A 27,979-nucleotide genomic window follows, 5' to 3' on the forward strand; every position below is an offset into this window, starting at 1 on the left:
GAAAGAGAGTAGATCTGGATGAGAGGGAAGGTGGGGAAGAATCAGGAGGAGTAGAGGGAGATGAAACCGTAATCCAGATATATTACATGAGAGAAATTTATTTTCAGTAAATGGGAAAAAAAGGAAGATATTACCCAGCTCATGGCCTCACAGTGTATTCTGCATATTCTTTTTGGATTGCTCTGACAGCTATTTTCTTCTGAGATATTTTATACCCAAATTGTTTTTTTCTTTCCACCTTGGTGCACTGGGTGAAACTGCTGAATTTCTTGTGGGTTTGCATTTTTATCTAGAGTAGGTCTTAACAGCAGGATCATTTTTGCTTATTTGTCGTGTTTCAGACAGTCTCACTGTGTAGCCCAGGCTAGCCTTGAACTGGCTGTCATCCTGCCTCAGTTCCCCTGGTGCTGGGATTACGGGTTTGAATCACCGTACCCAGCTTACATGGGGATCTTAACTAGACACGTCTATTTTGAGAAACAGCTCTTCCATGTTTGAGTATCTCTATAGTAACAAGAACTTGGATTCCTTCTGTGTGTCCAAGGCCTTTCAAAGTCATGGGTTGACCCTAGAACAGTGTGCCTACCAGCCTTCATGCATGCGCCCACTGTTTTGAAGTGCGTGTTAGTATTGGGGAATTGGCATTCAGTGTCAACAGCTCTCCACCTTATTTTTTGAGACACAGTCTCTCTCTGAGCCCAGAGCTCACTGACTGGCTAGGCTATCAGTCTAGTGGGAGGGCTATCCCTCCTACACTTGGGTTATAGATAGATATGTTTTCCTCATGCATGTAATTGGGCCATCTTATTAACCCCCACACCTTTACATTCTGATAACGTGTTTTATTTCTTATTTCTAGAACCTGGCTAATGTATTCAAGAATGTGCAACAGGTTTTAAATAGTATATCCAGACACGTGGATTCATGTGGATCCACATGCATTTTCTGTATGTCAGGATTCTGGGGCCAGCTCATCTTCCTTGGTCACTTCTGGGACCTTGCCCTTTAATAGGTCTACTCTTGTTAAATTCATCCATAATGTAAGTGCGTATATAATCCCTCCCATTGGGCCAGAATATTCTTACTTACCACTAAGTTTGTGGGGACTAGGGATTAAGTATCTTTCTTACAACTATGATTTGAGATTGTAGACATTTCCAGAATTTGGATTGTTTAAGGAAACTGAGGCAGATACAAATGTTTACCTCCCTGAAGACTTTTACCACTCACTTTACACAGTCAAGGCTATCAACTACTATCCTTTGATCTAAAAAGGCATTTTTATTTTAAGCAAAACCATGTTTATTGACATTTAATATTATTACCATTCAATCAACTTTATCATAGAGATTTTGAAATTATTTAGGGATTTTAAAAGTTATCCTAGGAGGTACTATTGTAAGGAGTGGAAATGCTAGGTTTTGTGACCCATGTTGTATCCCTGGTGCTGAGGAGACAGAGGCAGGAGGAACTCTGGAGTTTAATGGCCAATCACTCTAGCCTACTTGGTGACATTCAGGTCAATGAAAAGCTCTGTCTCAAAGGAGGTGGACAGTGTTCCTAAGGAGGACATTCAAGGTGTCCTCTTATCTCCACCTATGTGCACGCACACACACACACACACACACACACACACACACACACACACACACATACACAGAATGCTCCCACAGATGCGAACACAAACACACATGCACACACTCAGAAAAGTATCAACTGAATTATTAAGATTCCTAAAAATGAGAATTTTTATAATTTTAGATCATTCTCCTAGAAAAGCAAGTGGCAGGGAATATTAGGATCCACAAGAGTGTTTTCAGGAAAAGGAGCAGAAAAGAGCCTCGGTGCCTTTTCTTATGGAATAAACTTGCTGTTACCACCCAAGTAGAGGTGGGAAGAAACCATGCAGAGGCTGACCCACGGTTACTTACACGGCATGTCAAGTGTGTGCAACCTGCTCCACATAATGTCGAGATAACGCATGCTGTCATGAACTCAAGGAAGAAATAAAGCATGCGGGGTTAGGTGGGTTCACCTCCAGCCTGATAGATGTTCAATCCTCACAGTTTCCAGGAGGCTCAGGTGACTGTTGGTCTGTCTACCTAGTCCCCCAGCCGTTCTCTGCCAAGCGCTCTCTGATTCCGTTCACCAGCACAGAAGAAGCCATTGCCAAAGACTGCAGTGTCAAACCTACGCATCTGAGCAGCTCCCACGAAACAGCTACACAGAGACAAATCCTAGATAATGCCCATTATGTAACAGTGGGAGCGGATCTGAAAAATGCAGGAATCTCTGACCAGAGGCTGGGTGTAAAGAGAAGCCTGGAAATCACAGCTTAGCCTACCAAGCGAGGGCTGTGGATTGTGTTGTTGTTAATGGGTTGTCTGTGCTGGTGAACGGAATCAGAGAGCGCTTGGCAGAGAACGGCTGGGGGACTAGGTAGACAGACCAACAGTCACCTGAGCCTCCTGGAAACTGTGAGGATTGGACATTAGTTACAAGAGAGTGGAACCTATACTTGACTCTTAAATCAAAGCTGAACTTTGCTGGCTTAAGCAACGTAAAAGAGCTGTGTTGTTCGTATGTAGCCTCACTCAGCCTAGCAACCTGAATTTCTGCTTAGGGGAAGATTGCTTTGGGCTGTGCTTCTAGGACTTCAAGAGTGAGTGACGTCAGCCGTGGGATCGCGTTCTGTGTTAGTTACAGAAGTGTTGTGTTCACTGCAGCTGAGGATGAGACCGCTGTCATCTTAGAAGCCTCGTTAATAATTTACAGATAGCAGAAGTTCAGTATCAGAAGCAGAAGCACGCTCCCTGAAGTCGGTCGGCTGCCAGCTGGGTGGCTTTCAATGTATGAGGTTATTCCTAATTGATTAGCCTTCGGGGACATGTTCACCAAGGCACATTGTCATTGCTCAATTAGATTTAAATCCAGTCCTGAGCTTGGCTTCTTATCGTGGCTATAGAACAATCATTGCCTCATTAGACAGGTAGGAACCCAGCCCCGGTGGCTGTTTTCTTTCTCCATGGCAATAAAACAATCTATCTTTTCTTGGCAGCCCCCCTCCATAACGTTCATATCAAGAGCCCATCCCGTCTTGTATTTTTCCAAGTTTTCGGTAGTAATTGGTGAAAACAAGAAGGATTGTAACCCGGGAAGAATAGGAATCAATGGCAGGTTTTAGTGATTACGGTCTGCCGGTCTATGAGCCAAACACTTCTCGTGTATTATGGCCTGAAATTCTTTCAACGGTATGTTGTAGTATCGCCACTCCCCTGCTAGGTTTGATAAACCTCAAACAGAGTGGAGCTGAGTGATTTGAACAAACTCTCATCGGCGGTTAAAGAAGAAATTTAGAGTCAAACCCAGATGTTCTGTCCTTGCCCTTATCCACTGCATGTAGGTCTGTAAACGGGACTCACCATGGGGGATATATCCTCTAACTCTGACTAAACGCACAGTGTTTCTATCTCCAGCATGCCCACATCCAATCATGCTATGAAGAGAGGGGATGGGGCCATGTGGTACTGTGCCTACAGACTGTGAACTTGCCGCTCTGTCTCGGGCACTCCTTCCTCCAATCATGGCTATGAGAAAAGTAGTGTGGGGTTATGACTACAGACTGTAAACTTGTCAGACACATTGGCCAAGTATTTCAACATAGTCACAACAATTTTTGATAAATGTGTGCTTATGTTGTTTCAGGTTGTCTGTGCTCTATGTAGGAGCTGCTTCATGCTCTAGGAGTCACATGATGTGAAGAAGCATATTTTTAAGTGAGGCCCAAACATAACGCAGCTAAATCCATGTAGAGATTGCCACGGGCGATGCTAGGGGCTCAGTGTCTGTAATGGGATATTGGCTCCTATTCGCAGTAAGGACCAGTGTAATTTTTGTCATTGGACGCTTTAGGTCCAGAATCCAACAAAATATGTGCCCCAGGGTGGTACTTGATAATCTGCCCATAGTCTATCTTCCACTAATAATGAATGAATGTGTCCCAAACGCTTCTTCCTCCACGAATTACTTTATTTGTAGATAAGATGGTGATCATGAAGAAAAATCCAAATATGCAAGTTCTTGAGTTGGAGAAGGACAGAGTGACCAAGCTCTAGAAAATTCTATCTAAATGGATAATCAATAATTCCAAGGGGACAGAGAGATGTCAGTCAGCTTTACTTTAGTTTGTCTATTCTATTCCACATTCATGGAGAATGAATAGCTTCCCCTGTGTAGCACATCTGGCTGTCCAGTGTGTTGCCCAAGCCTTTCCAACATGGTGCCCTGACAGACCAGATCCTCCAGCTGCTTCAGTGTGTTGGGTGGTGATGCTTTCCATGTCTTCTCTTAGAATCCCTCACTCTTCCAGCTGTCTTCCATGGTTTTCTTCCCAGCCACAGTTTCTGTGCTAAAGGTTGTCCTGTGCATCTCTAGAGTCATTCTGAAATGGATGTGATTTTGTAGAGAAGTTTTAAACTCACCGCAGAACGGAGAGCAGAGAGAGATCACCCACATACTCCCACTTTCCATGGAGCCAGCCTTCCCGATGGTCAGAAGCACCATATGGCAGCACACTTGATTAAAATAATGAGCCTATATTGACACATCATTATCACTAGTAACCACAGCCTGGCTTAGGGGTCCACTTGTGGCATTGTGTATTCTTGGGGTGGGACATTTCCCCTCCTGTCTCAGTCTTATGCTATGGGACAATCTGTACACTTTGAATATGTATTATTCTCATTGGCTAATACAGAGCTGAGTGGCCTTTAGCTGAGCAGGAGGAGATTAAAAACAGACTAAGAGACTATTGGGAGGAAAAGGTGTATAGTCTGGAATAGTCAGCCAGATGCAGAGGGAGCAAGAGATGAACATATCATGCTAATAAAGGTACCACCACAGGGGAAGAAATATGAGCTAACTTAAAATATAGGAGCTAGTTAGTAATAAGCCTGAGCTATTGGCTGAGCATTTGTAATTCATACAAGCCTCACTGTGTTTATTGGAGAGCACCTGCAGGATAGGAACACTCAACCTACAGCTTTATCAGCTTATTTGTTACCCTTCTGCCTCCTCCTCTTCCTCTTTCAGCTTTTTGACATCCTCTTTTTCTTCCACCTTTCCCACTGCCGCCTCCTCTTCCTACTTTTTCTCTTCCTCATTGTCTTCCTCACCTAGTACTGGGTTGCAGAAATGAGTATACTTAATCCATCAAATAAGTAAAAGGAATTAGATCTATATAACATCAAATATATAAGCCAGGTCTACATAACCACACCTGGAAAGGTGCCAATAACCTGCAAGTAAGACAGGTGGCCTTGCCTTAAAGACAGTCAGACTTTTGATAGGACTGACTAGAGCATGAGAAGTCAAGAAGGAATCTTGATGTGACTACCATACTGTTGATCTTGTCTGCCTTCACTAGTGCAGATGGGGGATTTGTATGTTTTCCATAGGCATTTATCTTAGTCTGTCTCAGCCACAGGAGTCCTGGCTTCCCAGCTCAAGCCAAAGTTCTTCCTACTTGGCCTCTAGTTTTCTTCCTCTCCCACGCCAAATCCATTCATTCTTTGTGTGTAAAGAAACAATGGCAGTCTTCAGAGAATTAACCAGGCTGAATAGATTCTTATGAACTCTTCAGAACATTTACATCTGGGCTTAATTTTGCCTGGACTCTTTCAATGCATGTTCATTTGCTAAATAGTTCATTCTTTAAATCATTCTGGTCTTATTCCCAAGCTGACAAATCTACTTCTACAACAATGGACTTTTATTCATATTTTTATTGTACCATAGTGCTCACTTCCTTGCATACTACCAAGTAATTCTACTGCCTTTTTTTCTGTATGTCTTTCATTCTTTCTTCCTTTACTTTCCTTTTTCTTTTCCCTCCTTATCAATCAATCTATCTATCTATCTATCTATCTATCTATCTATCTATCTATCTATCATCTGTCTGTCTGTATGTCTATCTACATCTATCACTTATGTATCTATCATCTATCAATTATCTGTCTATGCATAATCTATCAAATATCTATCTGTCATTTATTGATCATCTATCAACTATCTATCTACCTTCTTACCTGCCTGTTTATCATATGTCATCTATCATCTATCAATCTGCATTCTCAGATCTTGTTACTATAATCTGGCAATTTATAGTCATACAACACATAATTTTATAAAATAAAGATTTTTATCATTGCATTTACATTTTAATTCTGATATTCATTTTGTTAGCTCATTGTAAGTATCCATGATCTCAAATAATTATTACATTTGACAGCGTTTATAGCTTTTTCATTAAATACATTACACATTATCTTTTTTTTGTATATATAAATGAAGTTCTCACTTTCCTGAAAACATTGATGATTGCATCTCACCTTTAGCTGTCTCCCACTGTATTTGGATGCAGTTAGAGAACCTTGAGGGTTAGAATTTAAGACTCTGAAGTCCTACAGTGCATTCCTTAATCTCGTAAAGAAACTCAGAGGCACAAAGATGTGTTGGTGTCAGATCAAGGAACAAAAACAAAGACTTTCTTTTGGATTAATTTGAGCCTTCTTGGAATTCTCCACTTTTATCTTTGGGTCTTCTAACTATATGTGGTTTGTGGCTACTTGCCTGTCTGTAGCCTGTCTGTTGTGTGTGTCTGATCTATGTAACTTGTCTGTCCCTCTGACCCCAAGAAAGGGATTTTCTTTGTATTCATTGAACAACAAAGAAAACACAGCAGGAGAAAGGGATGAAATCATTACAGAAATCATTAACAGGGTTTTGGGTAGGGCCCATAGGTATAACCCTCCTTCCAGGGCTCATATGAAGATAGCTTCCAGTTTCTGGCAAAACATCTCCAGCAAAACATCCTGTTTATTCCTGTGCTCCCTCTGACCCAGCTGGTAGTTAGCTATTGGGCTGTTGTTTACTCCATCTTGGGCTTGGTAATTTCCTACTTGCCTGGTGGGATTTTCATTGTGCAGCAGTTAGGCATATAAGGTTTTCTCTAAGCTTGAATAAACGGCATTCAGTATTCTCTCTTCACAGATGACCCACGTCTCTTTGTGTTCCTTTAAAGGCCCTTCTGGCCCGCGAAAGGTCCTAAAGTGCAGACATTACATTTTGCAAGGGGAGAGGTCATTTTACTGGGCCCCAGATGATCCAGAAGCACCCAGTACTGCAAACAAACACTATCCGTACATTGTTGGCAATACTTATTTCAGGTATTTGTTGTATAAGGGTGTTCCCAATCTGTCGATTGCTTTTAGCAAATGCTGTGTGTGAATTAACCTGTCTCTTTCTAATGCATTTCACAACTGTTATCCCCACAGACGGAAATGGTTTAGCTGATCCCACACCAACAGTTCTGGTCAGGAATGGCATGCCTCTCTTATTCACTCCTCTGGTTGCCTTTCCTCCTGAAGCATCTTTTAGTATTTTATTCACAACTTCCAAATAACCATTACAAAATGGCTCGCCTCAGCTTTCCCAAGTCACAACTGACAAATAAAAAACATGATATCTCTTTATCTTTAAACGTGATCGTTTTGATTACCTACATCTGAGAGGCTAGATGATGGTGGTGTGACAGGAATGACACATGAGGGCACCTCGGCCCTCCTTAAGACAGCCTGAGTGTAGTCCCCAGGAAGCCTTGATACCACTTCAGGTGGCTTTTAAGGGCAGTCAATAATAGTTGACCAGGCTTGCACCATTATTAATCCCCATCAGACAGCAAGAGAATTCACGGCTTTGTAAAAACTGCAGCAATAACCCAAAGTCATTTTTTCCCCTTGGATTGGAAATGCTGACAATGATAGCTGGCCGGCTGAGCGAGGCCTTGGGAAGAGTTTAGTTTCTCCTGCAGGTCAAATGCAATCACACATACCAGGCAACCTGCGCCCCTGGAAGGTTCTCCCGCAGGCTCAGAACAGACATCCCGAAAGCTCAAGCCTTTCATTCACTTGCATCAACCAGAAGAAACGATGACTGAGTCAAAGAGCTGGGGAACTCTGGAAACCATGAGAGCTGATCTCAAGCGTTTCCAGATAGGGTCACCTTGTGGGGTTAAATAACTGGCGGTAATTCGGGGTTTGCATCTCTGAGGGCTGTCCCATAGGCGCCATGTGGCCACCATTAGCAGTTTGTAAGGGATTTGGTAGAGAGCATTCTCAGGGGCTGCTCATGATGTGAGGCCAAGTACATGGGTCCAGGTCCAAGGTTGAGATTGTGCAACTTTTGTAAATTAAGATCTTCAAACATTATTCCAAAATGACCTTTTAAAAAAAAACAAACCACTTTTAGTGTAGGACTACGTAGTTTCTTAAAGTCGAGGATCAACTTCAACGCCTCTCCCACCACAAAAAACTAAAATTAAATGAATTTTAGTTTTCTTATAGGACATGTAAAATTGTGACAGTTTAAGTATGCGTGGGATAGTATCTAAATGTAAAGAGGTTTTGTTTAGTGCCTCTTCAGTGCTTAGCAAAAAGATCCCAGAAAGCATTTCTTGTCCACACAGATACCCTGCTGAGAAAGACTGGTCCGCCCCCAGGATGCTATCTCTTTTCTGCCAGAGACAGACATGCCACAAGTCACATTTGGTGGACATTTTCACCTATGAAGCTAATAATTACTGTTTGTCAGATTGTTTGTGTATATCTCAAACTCAAAAAAGGTAAAATTTTTATGATTCACAGATGGTCTCTTCTAGCATGGTGTTCTATCCAGATCCCTATGGGAGACCAACAGCACAGTCAAGTAACTCAAGGTAAGCCCATTGAGAAAGCCTGCTTAGAAGGGTGTGGGGCAAGTGAAGGGGAATACTGAAGCATCTTGGAAATTTTCCTAGAAGGGGAAACTGCTGATAGTCAAGTCCTACAAGGAGGGAGGATATGTGTGTCAGTTAGAATTAAGTGTGGTCGTGACAAATCTCATCGTGTAACAGGCACATTAAAGGATGGGGCCGTGGCTCAGTGACAGGTCACCTGCCTGTTGAGCTTGAGGAAATCATGCCGGTTTCCTAACTCAGCATTGTAGAGAGGTCTTTAAAGGTACCAGGATCTCTTTTAAGCTTCTGTCCTTCCGTGCCTTGCCTCTGTTCACAAACTAAATGCACATCATGCCAAGACAACTGTTTTTCTGTGCGATTTGATGGTGGGCATTCATCATGATGCCATCCTCTTTACGGGTGCATATCTAACTACGATGGTGGTGTGTGTGTGTGTGTCTGTGTGTGTCTGTGTGTGTATGTGTGTATATATGTGTATTTATGTGTGTATATATGTGTATTTATGTGTGTATATATGTGTCTGTGTGTGTCTGTGTGTGTATATATATATGTATGTATATGTGTATGTGTGTGACTGTGTATATATGTGTATGTGTGTCTGTGTGTGTATGTGTGTATATATGTGTATGTGTGTGTCTGTGTGTGTGTTTATGTGTGTCTGTGTGTATGTGTTTGTGTCTCTGTGTGTATGTGTGTGTCTGTGTATAAATGTGTGTGTATGTGTGTGTCTGTGTGTGTAATATGTGTATTGTGTGTATGTGTGTGTGTGTGTGTGAAAGAGAGAGAGAGACACAGAGAGAGAGAGACAGAGAGAGAGGAGTCCGCAGTGTGTGGGGGCACACGTGCCATGGCAGGTGTGTGGAGGATCAGAGCACACATGTGGGTTGGTTGCCAGGTTTGTATGACAAAAGTCTTTGCCCACTGAACCACCTTGGTCACCCTTCATTTACATCTCCTTTGTCTCTTAGACTCAGTCTAGTCTTTGGGCCACAGGAGGAGAGGGGCTAGGAGGGTTTGGGGTAGATTACCAGGGTGTCTTCCTCATTAAGATTTTTAAGTTATATTTGCAAAGTCACTTTTCCCAAAGAACCAAGGTCTGGGCATAGGACATGAAGACATTGGGTTAACACTATTCATGTGGCTGTGCACGGAAGAGCAATTACATCTGAAACCGCCCTCACATATGCAGAAGGATTTCAGCTAAATTAGTTTCAGTTAAAATCCTTTTCCCTGGGATAAGTATCATCCTTCGGTTTCTTACATCCTATGATCAGTAAGCTATTACGCACCTCTGTCTTTGAAGATATCTATCTATGAAGTAAATACGAAAAGTAAACTGGAAATGTCACGATAGCTCTGGGTTTAGTTAGAGCCTCTTTTATTTCCTCTCCAGTAACTCCAGGCTGAGAATTCAGCCCAGCAAGTGCCTCGGGTGGTATCCCCTCTGATTCATTGTGATATCTTACATTCTGGGCACAATGCACAGCAAACAATCAAATATAGTTGCTATTATAAAGAGAAAAAATAACCTTGTATCTACTAAGATGAAAACAGTTCTCTGCTATCAGAAATGTGGATGGGTGGAAGAAGGAGTTTTCTGAGGCAGAATAGCGCTTTTTTCCTCATGAAATGCTTGACTAGGAGGCTGGAGAGATGGCCGTGGTTAAAGGCACTCATTGCTCTGGCCCTAGACCTGAGTTCAGTTCCCAGCACCCACATAACAGCACCAGATAACAGATGCCTGTATCTCCAACTCCAGAGGTTCAGTGCTTTCTTCTGGCCTCTGAGGGCACTGAGCACACACACAAAAAGATTCCCCCACCCACATGGCAATTACAAAAATAAAAAGTATTTGGAAAAGAATGTTTAATTATGGTAAGACAGAATGCAGAAGTAAGAGGAATCAAAAACATGCTTTCAAGATGACAGCTAGAAAAAAGACTCCTGAAATAGATGCTGCAGAATATTGACAACACTTTAGTTTCATCTTTGTTTTTCAATATGTGATCCTCCTGCCTCAGCCTCCCACATGCTGGGATTACAGGTGTTGGCCTCACATCTGGCTGACAGTCTGTGTTTCCTCCGAACTGGCCCTTAGCATTGGTGTTGCTGTGCCAATAACTGTGTCATATGAGGCAAAACAAAGTCAGCCATGTTTCTAAACTTTTATTTGTAAGTTTGAATGAATTTCATTGATCCTTAATATTTAAAATGACACAATGTAATGATTGTACTGTCTCTTTAAGAGACAAGCCACTCCCACTCCCTCCCCCATTCGCTGAGGCAGGCTGATCTTCAGCTTATGGCCTTGGTCCTCTCTCTTCCCTCCCTCTCTTGAAGAGGCAGCTTCTACCTCTCTCCCCACTTCTCCCCTCTTCCCTTCTGTCTCTCTCTTCTCTGTCTCTCTCTGTCTCTGTCTCTCTCTCTCCTTTTCCCTTCCCCTCCATAACCCACTTAATAAATGTCTAACTTCACTCTGCATGGTGTGCCTATCTGTCTGCCCCTTGCCTGCCTGCCGCCCACATGGTTTTGGAGATCTGCTGTGAGGTCTTGTGCCCTGGCCCTGCCTGGGACTGGCTGCTCTTGGGACCCACTGCCCCCTGCCTGCTGGGGATCCCATGGCAGCCACCTTCCTGCCAAGTGGTCTCGTGCACTGTCCCTTCTTGGGACTGGCTGCTTTCAGGACGCCGGCAGCTTGCAGCAAATTCATTTCACACATGAAGTGTGTAGCACATAATCATAAAGGCATAATGTAAAATCTAAACTTAACTCAAATTATTATGATTTTTAACTAAGATTGAAAATGGTTAATTTAATGCCTACACACATGCATGTAGCTCACTGTTACAGCACATTGTGAGGCCAGAGGACTGGTAGCAAGCAGGATGCAGGTAATAAGTTGGTGAACCTCTCACCATGGGAAGAAATGCCTACTGAAGATCTGTGTCAAGTCTAAGATTCTAGAGTTTTCCATAAGTGCATGAGACTGTATCAGCAGAATGCAGCTGGAATTAAAAATAATCTGTGAGACAAATAGGGTGCAAGCCAGGCTTGGGGCTGTAATCCTAGCACTTGGGAAGTAGAGAGAACTCCATAGTGAGGACAGCCTGGGTTCCACGGGACCCCCATTTAAAACACACATGAAGCACAGTTGGCATGAACATCTTTGGATCTCACTGTAGCTCAGGCAGGCTTCAGACTCGTGGAAATCTTCCTGCCTCTGTCTCACACACATGGTGGGCTTCCACCATGCTTGGGGTGAAGCATCCCAGAAGATAATAAAGAAAGGTGAAGAACATGCTGTGTGTATGCCCAGGTCAGCAGAGTACACTATGAGGCGGTGGCTACTAAAACAACGAGGAAGCGTTTAGCCTGCTCTGCTGTTCGTGGAAGGTCATAGTTCTACTTCAGAGATGCCTTATGTGACTAGCATCAACCCACAGTAAGTTACATGTTACAGGTATAGCAACATTTTCTGAGCGAAGCAATTTTGTCTCAGAAGGCCGTGTATCAGCGCCTCTCTGCTGCTTCTCGGCAACCCCTCCTGCCTTTCCTTGGGAATGCAAGTGGAGTGGCTTCCAGGACCTCTGAAAAGCCTTGCACTTTAGAGTCCTTCAACAGTCAAATGAAATGCAGCTGTTGCAGGCAAGTGAGAAGGAGACACGGGGTCTACGCGTACAGGTGACCTTCCAGAATGAAACCGTGTCTTCAGCCTGCACACAATGAGTTTCCTAGCAAAGAGGCTGCACACAAAGCTTCCCAGAGAAAATGGAAAACCCAGATTCCCGTCCTTCTGGTGTGTTTGTCGACCAGCGATTTTCCAGACGGAGTCGAGGCTGTGCTTTGAGACAGTCTTCATCAGGGTTTCAGTGAGGCTCCGTGCCATGAAGAACAGCGCTTGCAGCCAAATCTATTCTGAGGGCTGACGGGTATGCTGTTCTCTTCATGGGATGAAACACTTATAAATCCCGGTAACATAAGCAATTCTAAAATAAATCCAAATTGGAGCACGGAACCATTTGTGGGGCTGCTTTGCACATCATTCTAAAGATTTCCGGAGACTTAGGCGGTGTTTCCAGTCTACCTCATATCTCACACCAGCAACAAGTCTTTAACTCGTTTTTTGGCAAAAAGGCGTGTGACCACAAAGCCACCTGAGTGGCCCGCTGGGGAACTCCGAGAAATCCTGTGGTCATCAGTCGACTGGCAAACACGTTTCTGCGTGGAGCAGAGAAGAGCATCCCTTGTCAAGCTCTTGCGTTTCTGCGATTTTTCAGGCTCTGAGGATGGAATATGATTTATAGTCTTATAAATTTCATTGCTTCAGACGCTCGGGATTTTTTTTCTACTCGCAGCTATGGAAGAAGCTCAGAAGTTCCGTCTCAGTTTTTCTTTTCGCCAAACAAAGAGCGCATAAATAAGAGCCGGACTCAACCTTTTCAATGTGTGCTGCCCCAAAAGAACAAAAAAAAGGGGGGGCTGGCTTGGAATTAAAGAGAAATGCAATGTTGTTTCGATATGTTGCAAGATGGGTAAAGAAAGGACTGTGGGAAATGGTGCGGATGGGGGGCTGTGAAGGCAAGCACAGGGTTTCCAGGGCCCGCCATTTCCCATGGGCGCCATAATGCAGCTCAGGGAACGCTTTTGTAGATGTCTTGTAAGTTTTAACTGGGAAAGAAAAAAAGAAGTGAGAAGAGAAATGTGTTTCCTGGAGCTCCAATTAGCAGGTGTGTTGCTGTCTTCCAGGCACCAAAGCCTGATGGCTGTCATCATCGATGTGGGAGCAGGGAAGGGCTCTGCAGGGTTTCTGTGGTAACCATTACCCCCCCCCCCACCCCGCCCTCCACAGCCGCTCCCAGGGCCGCAGGAAATGAAGGGAACAGCTGAAAATGAGCGATGAGATTGGATCCCTGCGATTGGTTTTCCTGACAGGAGTTTCCTGGCAACACAGAGCCGAGTTTAAAAGTCAGAAATCATTGGAATTTCCTTCCCGGGGACACTGCAGTCTGGGTGAGTGGTGAGGGGCTTATCGGTCTTCCAGCTGTGGCCCTGGACGGTGGACGCGGGAGCTGGCCCTTTAGTGGAAGTGAGGATTCTGTCGTCGGTCAGCCATTTGGTGAATATTCGGAAATTAGAAGGGCCTCCTGCTTTGGAAAGACAACATGCCAGTTTGCAATACTTCACAATGAATTCACAATTGTGAAGTATTGCAAACTGTACAGCTGGAGAAACCCAGGGCTTCATGGGCACCAATCAAGCACTGTGCCCCTGGAGACAGCTTCAGCCCTATAACCTTTGATTTCTGCGGTGCTTGAACACAGGCTTTGGCCATGGCAGCCCACCCCTGTGCATTGAGCCTCATCCCCAGATCATGAGCGTGATTTTCGCTCTCTGCAAATGTATTCAAATGAGCAACTTCTCCTTTCTGTATGGTGCTAGTGATGCAGTCTATTGATGCTTTTTTAAAGCTTATTTAACACAAAACGGATCCTAAAAGGCAGTTCTGAAGCAGATTTTAGTATGCAAATATGCATATGTCTGTTGAACTAGAATTAGTCGTGCTGGCTGTATCACATTGTAAATGTCTGTGTGTGTAGTGAAGCAACAGAGACAGCAAAGCTGGGCACAGGATGCACTGCTGCTCCCATCTGCCATCTGTGTCTATGCCTTACAGTTCACGCCCTTACGTCCTCAGTCTTCGCCCGATAAGCGCAATAATTTCACGTACGTTATGACAAATGGCTTTTAATGAACTATCTAAACCCTTTAAACATTATATGCCCAGTTATTGTTTAAACAATATTTGCAGATGATTTAGTATCAGAAAATAACTGATTTCTATACTTATTTTATATACATATACCTGGAATTGTACAACTATTTTTAACTGGAGATTTTTTTTTTTGTCATGCCTTGTCCTACTGCTGCTTTTAAAATAACCACTCAGAGGCTTAATATTAAATATATATTGTTTGGTCTATTGGTTCAGGCTTATTATTAACTAGCACTTACAACTTAAATGAACCCATTTCTATTATTTTATATTTTACCATGAGGCTGGTGGCTTCATACCTCACATCTTGCTTTTCTGGAGGCTGCTGGGATCTCCCTGACTCCATCTTCCTTTCTCCTCTCTCTCTGCTGGCATTTCCCATCTTATTATATTCTGCCCTGCAGTAGGCCAGAAACAGCTTATTTGTTAACCAATGGTAAAAAAACAAATTTACAGCATACAGAGGGTCATCCCACATCATTGTAGACTTAAAAAAAGAAAGAAAATGGGTATAGACAGTTATAAAGAAATTAAATAGTTTTGAAAAATAAAACAAAAGAGAATAAAATAATATAAAAATAATAATCCATGTAAAGATGAAAAATAAAGAGTCTGGATCATGTATACTATTACATTTTCTTTGAAATTTTTGACTATTAATGAGCTAATTACAGAGAGACATTTCATTGTGGGGGCTGCTAAGCTAAACCAACATAAAAGTATCTTTACTTCAAAATTTTGGTTTAAGGATTTTTTTAAAAATCTGCTTTTGTTTCCACTGAAGATGAGAAACTATTAATTCCTACCAGGCTAATATGACTTGATCAAGTAAGACGCCAAGAGGTCTCCATGGGCATCATGGCCCAGGTGATCCAACATTGAAAACAGCTTCAAGATAGCTAACTGAGATGATGCAGCCTCACAAACTACTACAGCCAAGATTTAACCATAACACTAAATTTTCTCAGGATTCCCATTAGATTGCAAGAGCCCCCAATCAGCAGGAAGTAGTATAAAAAACTAAGCCCAAATTTCCAAAATATTGATTATGAATTAGTTTGTTTTTATTTAGAGGGGGTTAGTTATAAATAAGTAATGGTCATAGTCATTCTCTTTCAAAAAAGAAATAGATATGATATAAAAATAAATACATTGGTATGGATTTTGGTTTATTGATACAAATTTAAGGTCAATTTTGTTATATATATACATATATGTATATATACATATATACTCTTGTTTAAGGTATTATGTTTATGCAGCTCATTTAAATATGCAATGCATAGTTAAGAAGTACAAATTAATAGTCATCTATAATAGTCAAACTTACAGTCATGTTAGGTTTTCTAGATATGCAAATATATTTTTCAGATAGACATGTAATATTCAAACACTTCAAATACCTACAGAATATAGCATTTAGACTTAGACGTTCCCTGACAGTAAGAGACATTTGCTCTTGGCAACACCAATTACCTCAGGAGGATGATAGGCATCGAAGAAGCTCCTGATGGAGTTTGCTTTCAATGTGGCAAAGCTAGTCATTTGGGCAAGAAACTGCTCTTGCCTGGACTGCTTGACAGTATGTTGTATAAATGGACATGCAGGGCCCACAGAAAAGTAACTACTGAACCTGCCAAAACAAGATGGGACAGTCCTTCAGGGTTCCTGCTTCAAAAAAGAGTCTGACAGACATTCTGTCGGACTCAAAAGAGAATGACTTAAAAACTTCCCATATAGGTGGCATAGTATCACATTTCCTGCTTCACTGAGAAGTCTGTTAGATATACTAGGCCTATAGGCTAAAGATGGATGCCCTAGCACTACAGAAGAACTTTGGGTGACAGTCCAGGTAGCCAAATATCTCTGTCATTTCTAGAGTTTTGGAAGCTGCTTACAATACACTTTCTGTTTACTTAGGTGATATTATATCTTCCTGGGATCTTTGGTGAAGTTCAAGACTAGATATTTATAATTTATAGCTTTCCCTAGTTATGATAAATGATAAATTGGATATGAAACTGTAGACTCACAAAGATAAGATAGATGATAGAGTATTTTCTTTAATTTTGTCAAATACAAATGGGCTAAATATTGTAACTGTAATCCTTGATTGATAACCATTTTGTTATATGTAATTTTACCATGTTAAAGATAAAAATTTCCTTTTTAATTAGACAGAAAAAGGAAGGTGATGTGGGATGCCTCTTTGGGTGCTGTAAACATGTTTTATTGCTTTATTGGTTAATAAAGAAGCTGCTTTGGCCTATCGCAGCACAGTATATAGCTAGGCGGGAAAGCCAAATGGAATACAGGGAAAAAGAAGGAGGAGTCTAGGGAGTTGCAAGAAGCCACTGGAGAAGCAAGATATGATGTAACAAGCCACTAACCTCATAGTAAAATATAAACTAATAGGAATGGGTTGATTTAAGTTGTAAGAGATAGTTAATAATAATAATAAGCCTGAGCTAATAGACCAAACAGTATGTAATTAATATTAAGCCTCTGAGCAGTTGTGGGACCAGGTGGGACAAGAAACCCCCAGTTATACATATGTTTTTCATTAACTATCAATTTGTTTTCACCTTTAAAAATTATATACCTAGGGTGTGAGTCTGGGACCTCTAAGGGAATAGGCCTGAGCCAGGATCTCTGCAGGTCCAGGTGTCACTCTGGGACCTCCGAGGAAGTAGGCAGGAAACAGAAACCTCTGCAGGTCTGAGCATGAGTCTGGGACCTCTGAGGGAGTAGGCCTGAGCTAGGTCCTCTGTCAGTCTAGGCATACCTGAGTCTGGGACCTCCGAGGGAGAAGACCAGAGCCAGAAATCTTTACAGAACCAACCCAAAGTCAGGGACCTCTGCAGGAGCAGATCCAGACCAGTGACATTTACAGAAACATGTCTGAGCTGACAACTAGATCAGACCAGGCCTGAGACAGCAAACTCCATGGGAGCGGAGCACACCCCTGGAGGGCTGAGGAACCTCTAGGAATACCAAGTAACCAATGAGGTAACTAGAACTGTGGCACTGACTGTACCACGAGGGACAACCATCTGAGCCTTGGATCCACTGGCACCTAGAAGATTAATCAGCAGAGTCACAGACAGCCCCAACCACACCTATTAGAGGAAAAGATGAGTAGACAAGGTAAGAACACATGCAACACCACAAAGAGCAACACAACACCAGTAAAATCTAGAGGCCCTACAACATCAAGACTTGAATAACCAAATATAGATGAAGCAGAAGAGAATGACCTAAAAAAAAAATAATGTCAGGAGAATGTTTGAGACTCTTAAAGAGGAAATGAGAAATTCCCTCAAAGAAATGGAGGAAAAGACAAACAAAATTTGGAAGACATCAGCAAATCCCTTAAAGAAAACCAAGAAAAAGCAATCAAACATATGAAAAAAAAACTATCCCAGAGAACCTAGATAGCAATGAGGACTATAAGAGAGACATACATGAATCTAATCTACATGGGAAGTAGAAAAAGACAAGATCTCCTGAGTAAATTGGGAGCATGGGGACCTTGAGAGAGGGTTGAGGGGGAGGGGAGAAAAAGGGAGGGGAGCCAAGAAAAATATAGCGCTCAATGAAAATCAATAATAATAATAAAAAAGAAAGTCATGGAATAGGGAGAGCAGCATAGAAGAAGAGGATGTGGAGGGGGTAAATAATTTAATCATATTTTAATTAAAATTTTAAAAAGTGATAAAATAATTACATACCTAACTATTATTTGAAGAATATTTGTGGTTGTTTTATCAGCAGCAAATACCTGATTTCTACACTTAGTCACAGAGATCGTCATTGTCAATGGAGACCCTTATTGCCCTGGACTCACACAAGATTGTGAAGTTGCAGTTCTGAGGTATCCTCTCAGGGAATGGAATACAGTCCCCAGGCCTGAAGTGTCAGAAGCTGAGGCAACGCCTTGTGTCTGGGTTTGCAGGACATTGTTTTGGAGACTAGGGTAAGGCTTTGCATTCTTATCATGAAAGAAGTAAGAACAGAAGGTTTTTTTTTTTTTTTAAACTGGGAAAACATTGTTAGGTTTTTGTTTTGAGGAATTAATTCTGGTTGCAGAATGGGTGACAGATCCGAAGTAGAAAAGACAAAGTTTACATCTATTTTCCTGTTCTCCCTGTGTGTTGGTACCTGGGGACAGACATGCAGGTGAGCCACAGAGAGGCTTTATGCACCTCCAAGTGGCTCCATCCAGTTCCAGCTGGCTCCATTCGGTTCCAACTGGTTTCATCTGGCTCCACTAAACTGCTGACTTCAGCCTCGGAAACCAGGGGTCGGCTTGTGTAAACAGGAGGACCCGGCCTTGGGAAGACCACTCAACTAATCCCACAGGCACAGATTGACCTTGCCATTGGCATGGTCAGATGTTGCCCTCACCCTACTGCCCAGAGGCATGGCACATGGGGTTCCCCTTCTTCCTCCTTGCAATACTGCTTTGCCCAGTTTTCCAGAGCCATCATCGTTCTTTTTGGCCTTCTTCCCTCTTTCTTTCTATTGCCCATGATGGACTGTAGTACCTCTGGGCTTTCCTGCATCCTCCTCTTTCTACACTTCTCTAGGAAATGACATCCTCCATCATGATTTTTAATAGCTCACCATGCAGACAACACCAACCTAAACTCCCTTTCTGGCCTTAAAATCAGTGTCTTACTACGCATTTCAACCATGCCAAAATACACCTTAAACCTAGCTTCCATTGTTGTTGCTCTGCTAAATGCCATCAATTTGAAAGATCGTGTGTGTGTGCATTTGTATGAACATCATACTGGGTGTTCTTTAGAGAGGAGCAAGCCTCCTCTCTCTGCATCTTCCTTTGTTTTTCTCCATGAACATCATCCCACTAGAATCTGTACCTTGTGTTGTGGATGGATTTGCTGATTAGTTTCTTGAAAGCTAGCTTCCGTGCAGACACGATAATGAACTATTTTTGATTATCACTTCATGAAGCAATTTGCCTTGCAGGAATTCAATACAGTGTCTTTGAGTAAGTAAATGAAAAGAATTCATTTTATATTAATGTAATTACAAATTACATTAAGAATAAACTGCTGCTGATTTGAATATTGGCATATAAGGGTTTTTTCAAAAGATGATCAATTTGTAGCTGTGATTATCTACACATTATTAAGTTAACTCTCAACATTTCCATCAGTTGAAAATCAGAGGTCTATTCTATACTTAAACGAAGAAAATGAGACGCAGAGGTGTTTGGCAATCCACCACAGATTCCACAGACTGGAGGTGTGTGCGAGGAACGCAGCCTATGATTTGAGACTCCTTTCCACAAGGTCTTCTGTAAACAACCTGAGGATTGCAAGCAGAGCTTAAAAGACATTGTGTATTCAAGTTGTTGCATAAAAAAAAAAATTGGCACAAAAATCGGGTCCTGTCTTTACGGAATGTGATAGGGATTGACTCAGAAAACCTGCATGCATCAATCTGACTGAAGAAAAAACTCGGGCTGTGAGCTTGAATACCCCTTTCACCTCTCCAGAAATCTTAAAGCATTATCCAAAATGGAGGATGCCATTGATTAATGGTTACTGTCCACAAAGAGTTATCTATGTGCTAAATAATATTGCTAACAGCTCTGGAATTCTGCTTCAGAACATTTGGCTGCAGGTGGAAGCCTCTTCTAAACTGTCTTACAGTCTTGAGTCTTTAACACTGGCCTTACTACAGCTTCTCCAAGCCCGCAGCTTAAATGATGTGTTTTGTCATCAGTGAATCATGTGAAAATTTCAAATCTCTGCTTCTAAAGCAATGCCTTAAAAGAGAAGTGAAAAGTTATTATCCAGAAAGCACAAACAACCCGTGGGAGCAGCTGTTACTTCAATAATCTTGATCTTTGGCCCTCAAATTCTAGGGTGAATGCCATGAATTTTCTGAGTTTGTGATTGAGCCGGATTTCACGAGGACAGTGGAATTCCTGAATACTTCCTGCCCAATGGATACAGCATCAAGATAGGACAAGAAATGGGACAGGGTGGGGAAACGACTCGCTGACAGGAAAACCAGTCATTAAAAACAAAATCCATCTAAAGATGAAGTAACAGACTTTGGATGAATTTAAAGTAACTCACTGAGGCGGCACCTGTGTGCTGAGTGTCTCAGTACAGGGACTTTGGGACGCGTCACAGATCAGGCGGCATTCACTTGACTGCTTCTTGGCTGCTTCCTGGATGGTAAGGAGTTCATTAGACACTGGAAGTAGAATGTTTAGACAGAGCTGCCAACATCATAAAATGTTGACAAAGAACATTTAGGACTGGGCATTGTATGCCCAGAGTTAGGGAAGGACGTAAGTGCCTTCATGATTTAGAAAGTGCCCAGTGACTATAGTGGCTAAGGAAAGAAACCTAAATCAAACTGCCGTGTCCAAGCTCCATCGAAACCATTCATAACTGTGTGGTTTTGGGTGCATCATTTTATATCTCCTTGATTAATTTCTTTCTTACAAGATGGAGATTTTAATGAGATCAAGTTTATTTGGTTACTGGGAAGAATAAACTGTTTCATGTGCCTAAAATGTCTAGAAGAAAATGTTAAGTGATCATTAAATATTACATTTCAAATAGCTTGGTCTCTCCCTGGCAGTTTTAGTGAAATCTACAAGTTTGAGCTATAGAAAGCTTGAGGGTCACTGACAGTATTAAGAAGTTTTTGCCTTGTCTAGGGGAATGTTCCTGGAATCCTGACTCTCTAGAGCCAAGAGAGGAGGCAAGAGAATATAGAGTTAAGTTAGCCTGGGCATCATGGTGAGCCCCAGCCTCTGAGATGTCTTAATAAGATTAAATAGTATTTATAAGTTTTACTGAGAAATTTTACCACTTGGAAGCTTCATGACCACAGACAAGAGACTCCACCATTCTGCTCCCCTGCTTCCCCAGGTGTGAAGAGGGGGAGACAAATGTGTGTACCTCCCAGTGCTGTGGTAAGGGATTAAGTCATTTAAATGCTTTCCAGAATAAGTGGTTAATACCGCTTCTCACGTGAAAACTGTTTTATGATAACAGAAGTGCAGGGTCTCTGAGTATTTAAGAAGAGTCAGTTTATATAACTTTATAGTACAAAGTGTTTCCTCCAATGGTAAACATAAATGATTATAAGAATAAATCAATTAAACATTTTAGGTGTATGGCCTATATACCAGCAGACAGTCGGTGCTGTCTCTTTGGGCATGAACCCTTGAACTTCGTGCAGCAGCTGCAGACAAGCCTCACAGCCTTAACAAGCTGCGACCTGGGGTTAGCTAAAGCACCGTGGAGAAGAAGATAAACACAGGCAGAAGGGCAGCCTGGCTGAGGGCCAACATCGGTTCTGAGAGCCTGACCTCAGGAGGCAACATCTTGTTTAATACTTAACTCCAAGTCACAAGGAAGTTAGATCTTCCAGCGTCTCCCAAAGATCTGTCATAACTTATTAAAGTGCTAGGTACTGAACGGGGAGATCTAAGTCTGGGGAGATGCTTAGTGTGGGCTCATCAGCAGAGTTTCCGGAATACTCCTTTCTCGCCTTGGTATTTATAAAAGCAATGGACACTTGCATATCTCCTGCCCACTGTTCTGCTCTTTCTAAACCTGTCAAATTCTCATTGACAGCCACCGTGTCTAGGACACACTGGCCACCTCCCTCTGTCCTAAGACAGACCTGCGACAGAACTGTGTCTGGGCTCCCTGTTGAGTCAGAGAAGATGACAGGCCCTTCCTGCTGTAATAGGGAATGAATCAGCCACAATTTACTAAGCTCACTTGTGGACAATCACGATACAGAATGGGAGGGGACAAAAGATGGAGGCATTTTCATCCTCTCAGAGTGTGTTTGCGCTCCATGTTATAGGAAGAAATCCATACGTGCAGGCATAGTTGGCTTGCTCTGAGTTAGCCTCTAACTGAGACGTAACCTTGGGGCTATCATGGCAAGAATTCAAGACTCAGAAGCTTTTGGAGGAAGTAAACTCCTTCTGTACAGAAAGGGACAATAATGAAGAAAAAGTACAGGAGACACTGAGAGAAACATCAACACCACAAATCTCAGAGATAAGGCTCACCACATGGCCAGAGGGCTAAGATCAAACTTTGGATTGGTTCAGAGTCCTGTAGAGATGCTAGCTAGAGGTGGGACAGGAAAGGCAGACAGATCTGCTGGGGTGTTAAGAAAGTCTCTCTTCCCAGATTGCCTGATCTCTGAATAAACCACAGCCTGGAGGCCAAGTCCTTCTCTGCCATTTGGCTCTGGTACTGACAGGGAAAACGAACTCTTGTATTCTGATTACTATCAATCTCAGGCTACTTGGACATTCAGAGGGGACAGCCTGGAACAGATTCTAAAAGCAGAACATTTTCTCAGAAGCAGCACAAATATTGCAAAACTGCATTCCCCCACCCCTTAAAATGATTACTTGAACTCTCACCAGAGACTTTAGCAGGGAAATTCTCCCCATACTCAATCTGCTTTATATTTTATTGCATTTGTATTTTTTTATAGTTCAAGGATGACCTTGAACTCCTGATCCTACTGCCTCTATCTCCCAAGTCCTGGGATTATAGGCATGCACCCTCATGGCTGGTTTACGTGTTGGAGATGGAACCTGGGCTAAGCATGTACTCTGTGCTCTATGGACTGAGGCACACCAGGCCTCCTTACTGCTGTCCAGCTGACAATGGTTATGAACTAACTTCATTTTATTCAGGCCAAAAGGAGGAATTGCTTGCATCTCTCAGATGACCCTGTGAAGATGCAGAAGGACTCCCTAACCCTTTATCTATACTTTTCCCGATAGTGCTGGGCTGATGTAACCTCTGACTCTGTGTGACAGAGCCTGTAGAAGTCAATTTAAAGAAAAAACTACTAAGATTAGAAACAACTATCTTATTTGAAACCTTATCTCAAGAGAATCTTCCGTATTATTGTACCAAAGTGATTTCTAGATGAAGGGAGTTTTCTATCTAAATTTTGTGCCACACCCCCATAGCCCATAAGACATTTTCTTCAGGTGATGGCCTTTGCACGCAGAAAGGCTCCAGGGAGCGCTCTCTGAGCTCTGTGGAATCACCCTCAGCTGCAGACCTGATAGCCATTCTCATCTCCTGGCAAGAAGAAATTAACAGTGTTTTGAATAAATGCCCCAAACAGTATTGCACAAAAATTCAAGTGCGCAACCGAGCGTCTTCAACACTCCTCTTGTTTCAGTTCTTCTTTGCTTTTCAGATTGAGGAAGAATTGTAGAATCCTTCCAAGAAGGGTTTATGGGAGACACTGTGTCTTCCTCGAGGTGTGGTTTTACAAGTTTCTGTTCACAGGGTCTTTTGCCGGAAGCTGCTTGTTAATCTACATTAATTGCAATACTGTTTGGCTAATAGCTTAAGCGTATTTCTGGCTAATTCTTATATCTTAAATTAATTTCTATTTTCCATTTCTATTAATCTGTGTATTGCCACATGGCTGTGGCTTACCAGCCAGGTTCTGGTGTGCCTGTCTCCTGCAGAGCTACATGATTTCTCACTGAGTCTGCCTTCTTTCTCCCAGCATTCAGTTTAGTTTTCTCGCCTAGCTCTACTCTTCTCTATCCTTCTCTATCACAGGCCAAAGTAGCTTCTTTATTCATTAACCAATAAAAGCAGCACATATACAGAAGGACTTCCCACATCAAGGGTTTATGAATCACTTTGAGCACCTAGAGAATATTTCCCTATCCCTCAGTGATTTGGATCAGAGATACTGTGGCTGACACTGGACTATGAGTCATCAGACGGCACCCTAGGAGGGGAAAGTCCTTATCTAGTCAAATTGTAGATGCCTGAGGATTTCTAGTTAATGCTTTAAGTTATTGTCTTTATATTTTGGTTTAAAATTCCTTCTGCTTCTTTAGGAATTTGACTGCTATTTAAAATAATTGGATTCTTTATGCTATTAATATAGATTTTAAAAACGGTTTTTTAAAATATTATTGATTAGATTGTTCTTGATTGTTCTGAGTTACTCTGCTCTGAAATCCATGGTGGAGACCATTTCCACTGAGAGAAATGAAGTTTTTATGTAATAACCTGCTGTCACCTTCAAGTTTCTTAAATTATGCTTCTGGGTTTCTCAAAATCTTTCCTCGAAGTCTCATGCTGAAATCAGAGTTATTGGGATAAGAAAGCTTCTTAACTTTCCAGGCGGATCTGAGACCTTATGTAATTTATCCATGATAAATGTTGCTCATGCTCTAGCATGGGTGAGACATGTTGGCCCCATGGAGACATGTGGTCAGGGATAAACATTGGCTGGCAGAAGCTCCTTTAACATCCGTGGCACTTAGCTCTATGAGATCTACAAACATAAAATGTACAATCAGTACGGAATCCCCCCCATTCTCTTTATATTCTACCGGGGGTATCTTCACCATGGCAGAGGGAGCATGGGGCCACGGTTGCAGCCCATCTACAGCCAGGAAACAGAGGGACCAATCGTGGGGCTTAGCGCAAGTTCTCCTCTGTACAGACGAGAACCCAAGCCCAGGAAGCGGTGTCACCCACTGTTAGGTGGCTCTCCCGACCTCAGTTAATCTAATGTAGATGATTGCTCACAGGTGTGCCCAGAGGTCTAACTAATCTGTAAAACAGCTCAGAGTTATGCGCAGAGGTTAGTCTCCTGGGCAAGTGTAGGTCCCATCAAGCTGATAATCAGTATTTACCATCACACTCTTTTATTAACATTGGCCTCTTAGTTTCACCTCTCACCTATGCTTTTCCCGTATCTTTGAACATATTTAATGTATTTGACTAAAAGTCTTGGTGTCTGCTTCCTTCCATGGTTACGTGTTGGGGACTGTGGACCCCCAGACCCTGAATTTCCTGTGACCGCCCCCAGCCTACCGGAGTAAACAACTTGTTTTCCTATGCTTGCAGCTGCTCTAAGCAAACAACTTGTTTTGCAGCTGTTCTGAGCACGAAACCCTCAGGAGTTCCTGATGTCCAGGGAGTGGTTTCTGGTGGGCTTGCAGCTGAGAGTTAGGGCGTGGCCATTAGTCAAAGAGACCCTATATAAGCTGCCCTGGAACACAATAAAGAGAGCATTTTGTGCATTCTTCTCTCTCTCTCTCTCTCTCTCTCTCTCTCTCTCTCTCTCTCTCTCTCTCTCTCTCTCTCTCTCTCTCTCTCTCTCTCTCTCTCTCTCTCTCTCTCTCTCTGTGTGTGTGTGTGTGTGTGTATATCTCCAGCTCCTTGCCCGACTCGCCAACTGTAGCTCATAGCGCATAGAGCAGGCATTGCGTTACAGTCAAATCTCTTCATGAATGTCTCCTACTGATTTCTTCTTCCCTGTGGAGAGCCCAAGCTTTCTGTTTTTGTTGTCATATGCCTAATATCTTTTCATGGAAACTAGACATTTTGGTTGTTGGAGAGATGGCTGCTCTTAAAAAGGACGCCATTTTCATTCCCAGAACCCACGTAGTGTGACTCACCACTGCCTGTAACACCCTCCAGGAGATCCAACGTTCACTTCTGGCCTCCACTAGTATCTACACACATACCATCGTGTGCATGCACACACACATAAATAAAAGCAAATTTTACAAAACCCAGACATTTGGAATTTTTAGAGTGTGATAACTCCGGATATCAGATGCTGCTCACAAGTCAAGTCTTCTCGGAGCTGCCTGTGTTCTGATGCTGCTGCTTTCGTCATCCATGTTTGTTTGGTTCTTAGTGTTGTGTCCTCGTGGACATCTGTGTGCCATTAGCCCAGTGAGCTGTTAAAACAATAGTAAAAAGAAAGTACATTTTCTCAGTTTTTGCACACTACCTGCTTGGAAGGCAGCTTTCAAATGCACAGAGGCCTCACTTGCTCCTCATGTGGGTCCTGAAGGGTAGCTGGGTGAAAACCTACCTACCCTCCCTCGGGAATTCCAGCATCTCACAGAAGCAACCAAGCTGCTCCCCCGTCCTCCCAAAACCTCTACTACTGGGACTGAGGACACACACACACACACACACATACACACACACACACACACACACACACAGAGAGAGAGAGAGAGACAGAGAGAGAGAGAGGAGGAGAGAGATGAGAGGGAGAGAGAGATGAGAGAGAGAGAGAGAGAGAGAGAGAGACTTACTTCACCTCAAAACCTGATGAAAAACAGCAATTTATTGTTTCTCCTGAGCTCGTCAGCCAGCCGAGCAGTGACGCCCAGCTGAGCTTGTCTCCACAGATACTATCCAGCTTGCTGAGGTGTCTTTAGGAAGCTGGGTTGACTGGCAGATAGAGTCCCTGGCCAGGAAGCCAGGGCTATACTCCAGAGGATTTATAGTTCTTCCCCAGACTAGCTTAAACCTGTTGGGCAGGGAGACAGAGCAAGAGGGTAGAGAGGGAAACAGGATAGAGACAGCCAGAAGGACACACAGAAAGTTAGCCTGGGTCAAAACAGGCCGCATGCCCACTGGTTCCTGCAAGGGAAGCAAGCCTGCCTCTGGAATTGCCGGCAACGCAGAGCAGCAGAGAGAAGTGGGCTGCGCATGGTGCAAAGTGCAGCCGAATTTGCAATCCACCAACCATGTGAGGAAGTTACCTGCTGAGCCTGCCAAGTCCCTTGACTCTATGCTGATTGTCAGCAACGTACTTGTTGCTAATATCCAGAGACACTCTGGAAAAGTCTTAAATCTCCATAGAAGATACTGGGAAACTCGGACTAGAGAGTCAATACTGCTTGCTCTTTTTCTACAACGGCATAAAATCGAGTGATTGCATAATTGCTTGAAAATGGCTGTTTGGGGGTTAATTTCCAAATTATCAAAAGAAGAAAAACAGGCTTTTTTTTTTTAAAAAAAAAAAAAGAATAAAATATTATGTGTTTTTGCTAATTCAGTTTGTCAGTTCTGCCAGGATTTGCGCTGGTGCGTTCCATGTGGACAGACAACGCCAGCAGGCTTGAGCAGGTGTTATTTATGAAAGCTAGCAGGATTAATCCTTTGGAGTTTAACTAACACAAGACACATTCTGTACTAAGTCAGCTCCATGTCAGTCTCCTAAAAACTATTCATCTTAAGCAAACCATAAGCTGTTGCTAAGAGAATCCAAATAAAACCACAGTCAGGGGGCCAAGTGTCGCAACCTTCTGGTGAACACCTCCCTGAAACTCTGGCTTCTTCCATGAACTGAGCGTGTCATATTTACCCAAAAGCATTTGCACAGTGTTGGCACAGGAGTCGTGGCGTAAGGATATATGCTCAGTGCTTATGATAGGTCACAACAACATCACTGGCCCTGACTTTATGTTGTTTATGTTGTTCAAAGTTCAGGAGGTCAAGTGACTATAATGGGACCCCAAATTATTTGTTTGTTGATTTGGTTTGTTTTCAGATTTAACCGACATAGAGATCTTAACATACCTGGGGTCT

The 27,979-nt window shown here is 42.6% G+C and overlaps 1 long non-coding RNA gene across 5 annotated transcripts; it reads right to left on the minus strand.

Annotated features, from left to right (window-relative positions):
* Nucleotides 1–8,168: 8,168 nt before the first annotated feature.
* Nucleotides 8,169–27,081, minus strand: LOC119826238. 5 transcript variants are annotated; one of them, XR_005287384.1, is made up of 4 exons: nucleotides 26,698–27,081; nucleotides 26,044–26,331; nucleotides 20,681–20,775; nucleotides 8,169–8,279 (listed from the first exon to the last, which is right to left on the minus strand). It is a non-coding gene; the product is annotated as an uncharacterized LOC119826238 (long non-coding RNA). The 5 variants fall into 5 exon arrangements; XR_005287385.1 differs by lacking the exon at nucleotides 8,169–8,279 and adding an exon at nucleotides 14,913–14,965; XR_005287386.1 differs by lacking the exon at nucleotides 8,169–8,279 and adding an exon at nucleotides 18,084–19,901.
* Nucleotides 27,082–27,979: the final 898 nt, after the last annotated feature.

The sequence above is a fragment of the Arvicola amphibius genome, chromosome 11, assembly GCF_903992535.2.
Source record: "Arvicola amphibius chromosome 11, mArvAmp1.2, whole genome shotgun sequence".
Taxonomy (NCBI): domain Eukaryota; kingdom Metazoa; phylum Chordata; class Mammalia; order Rodentia; family Cricetidae; genus Arvicola; species Arvicola amphibius.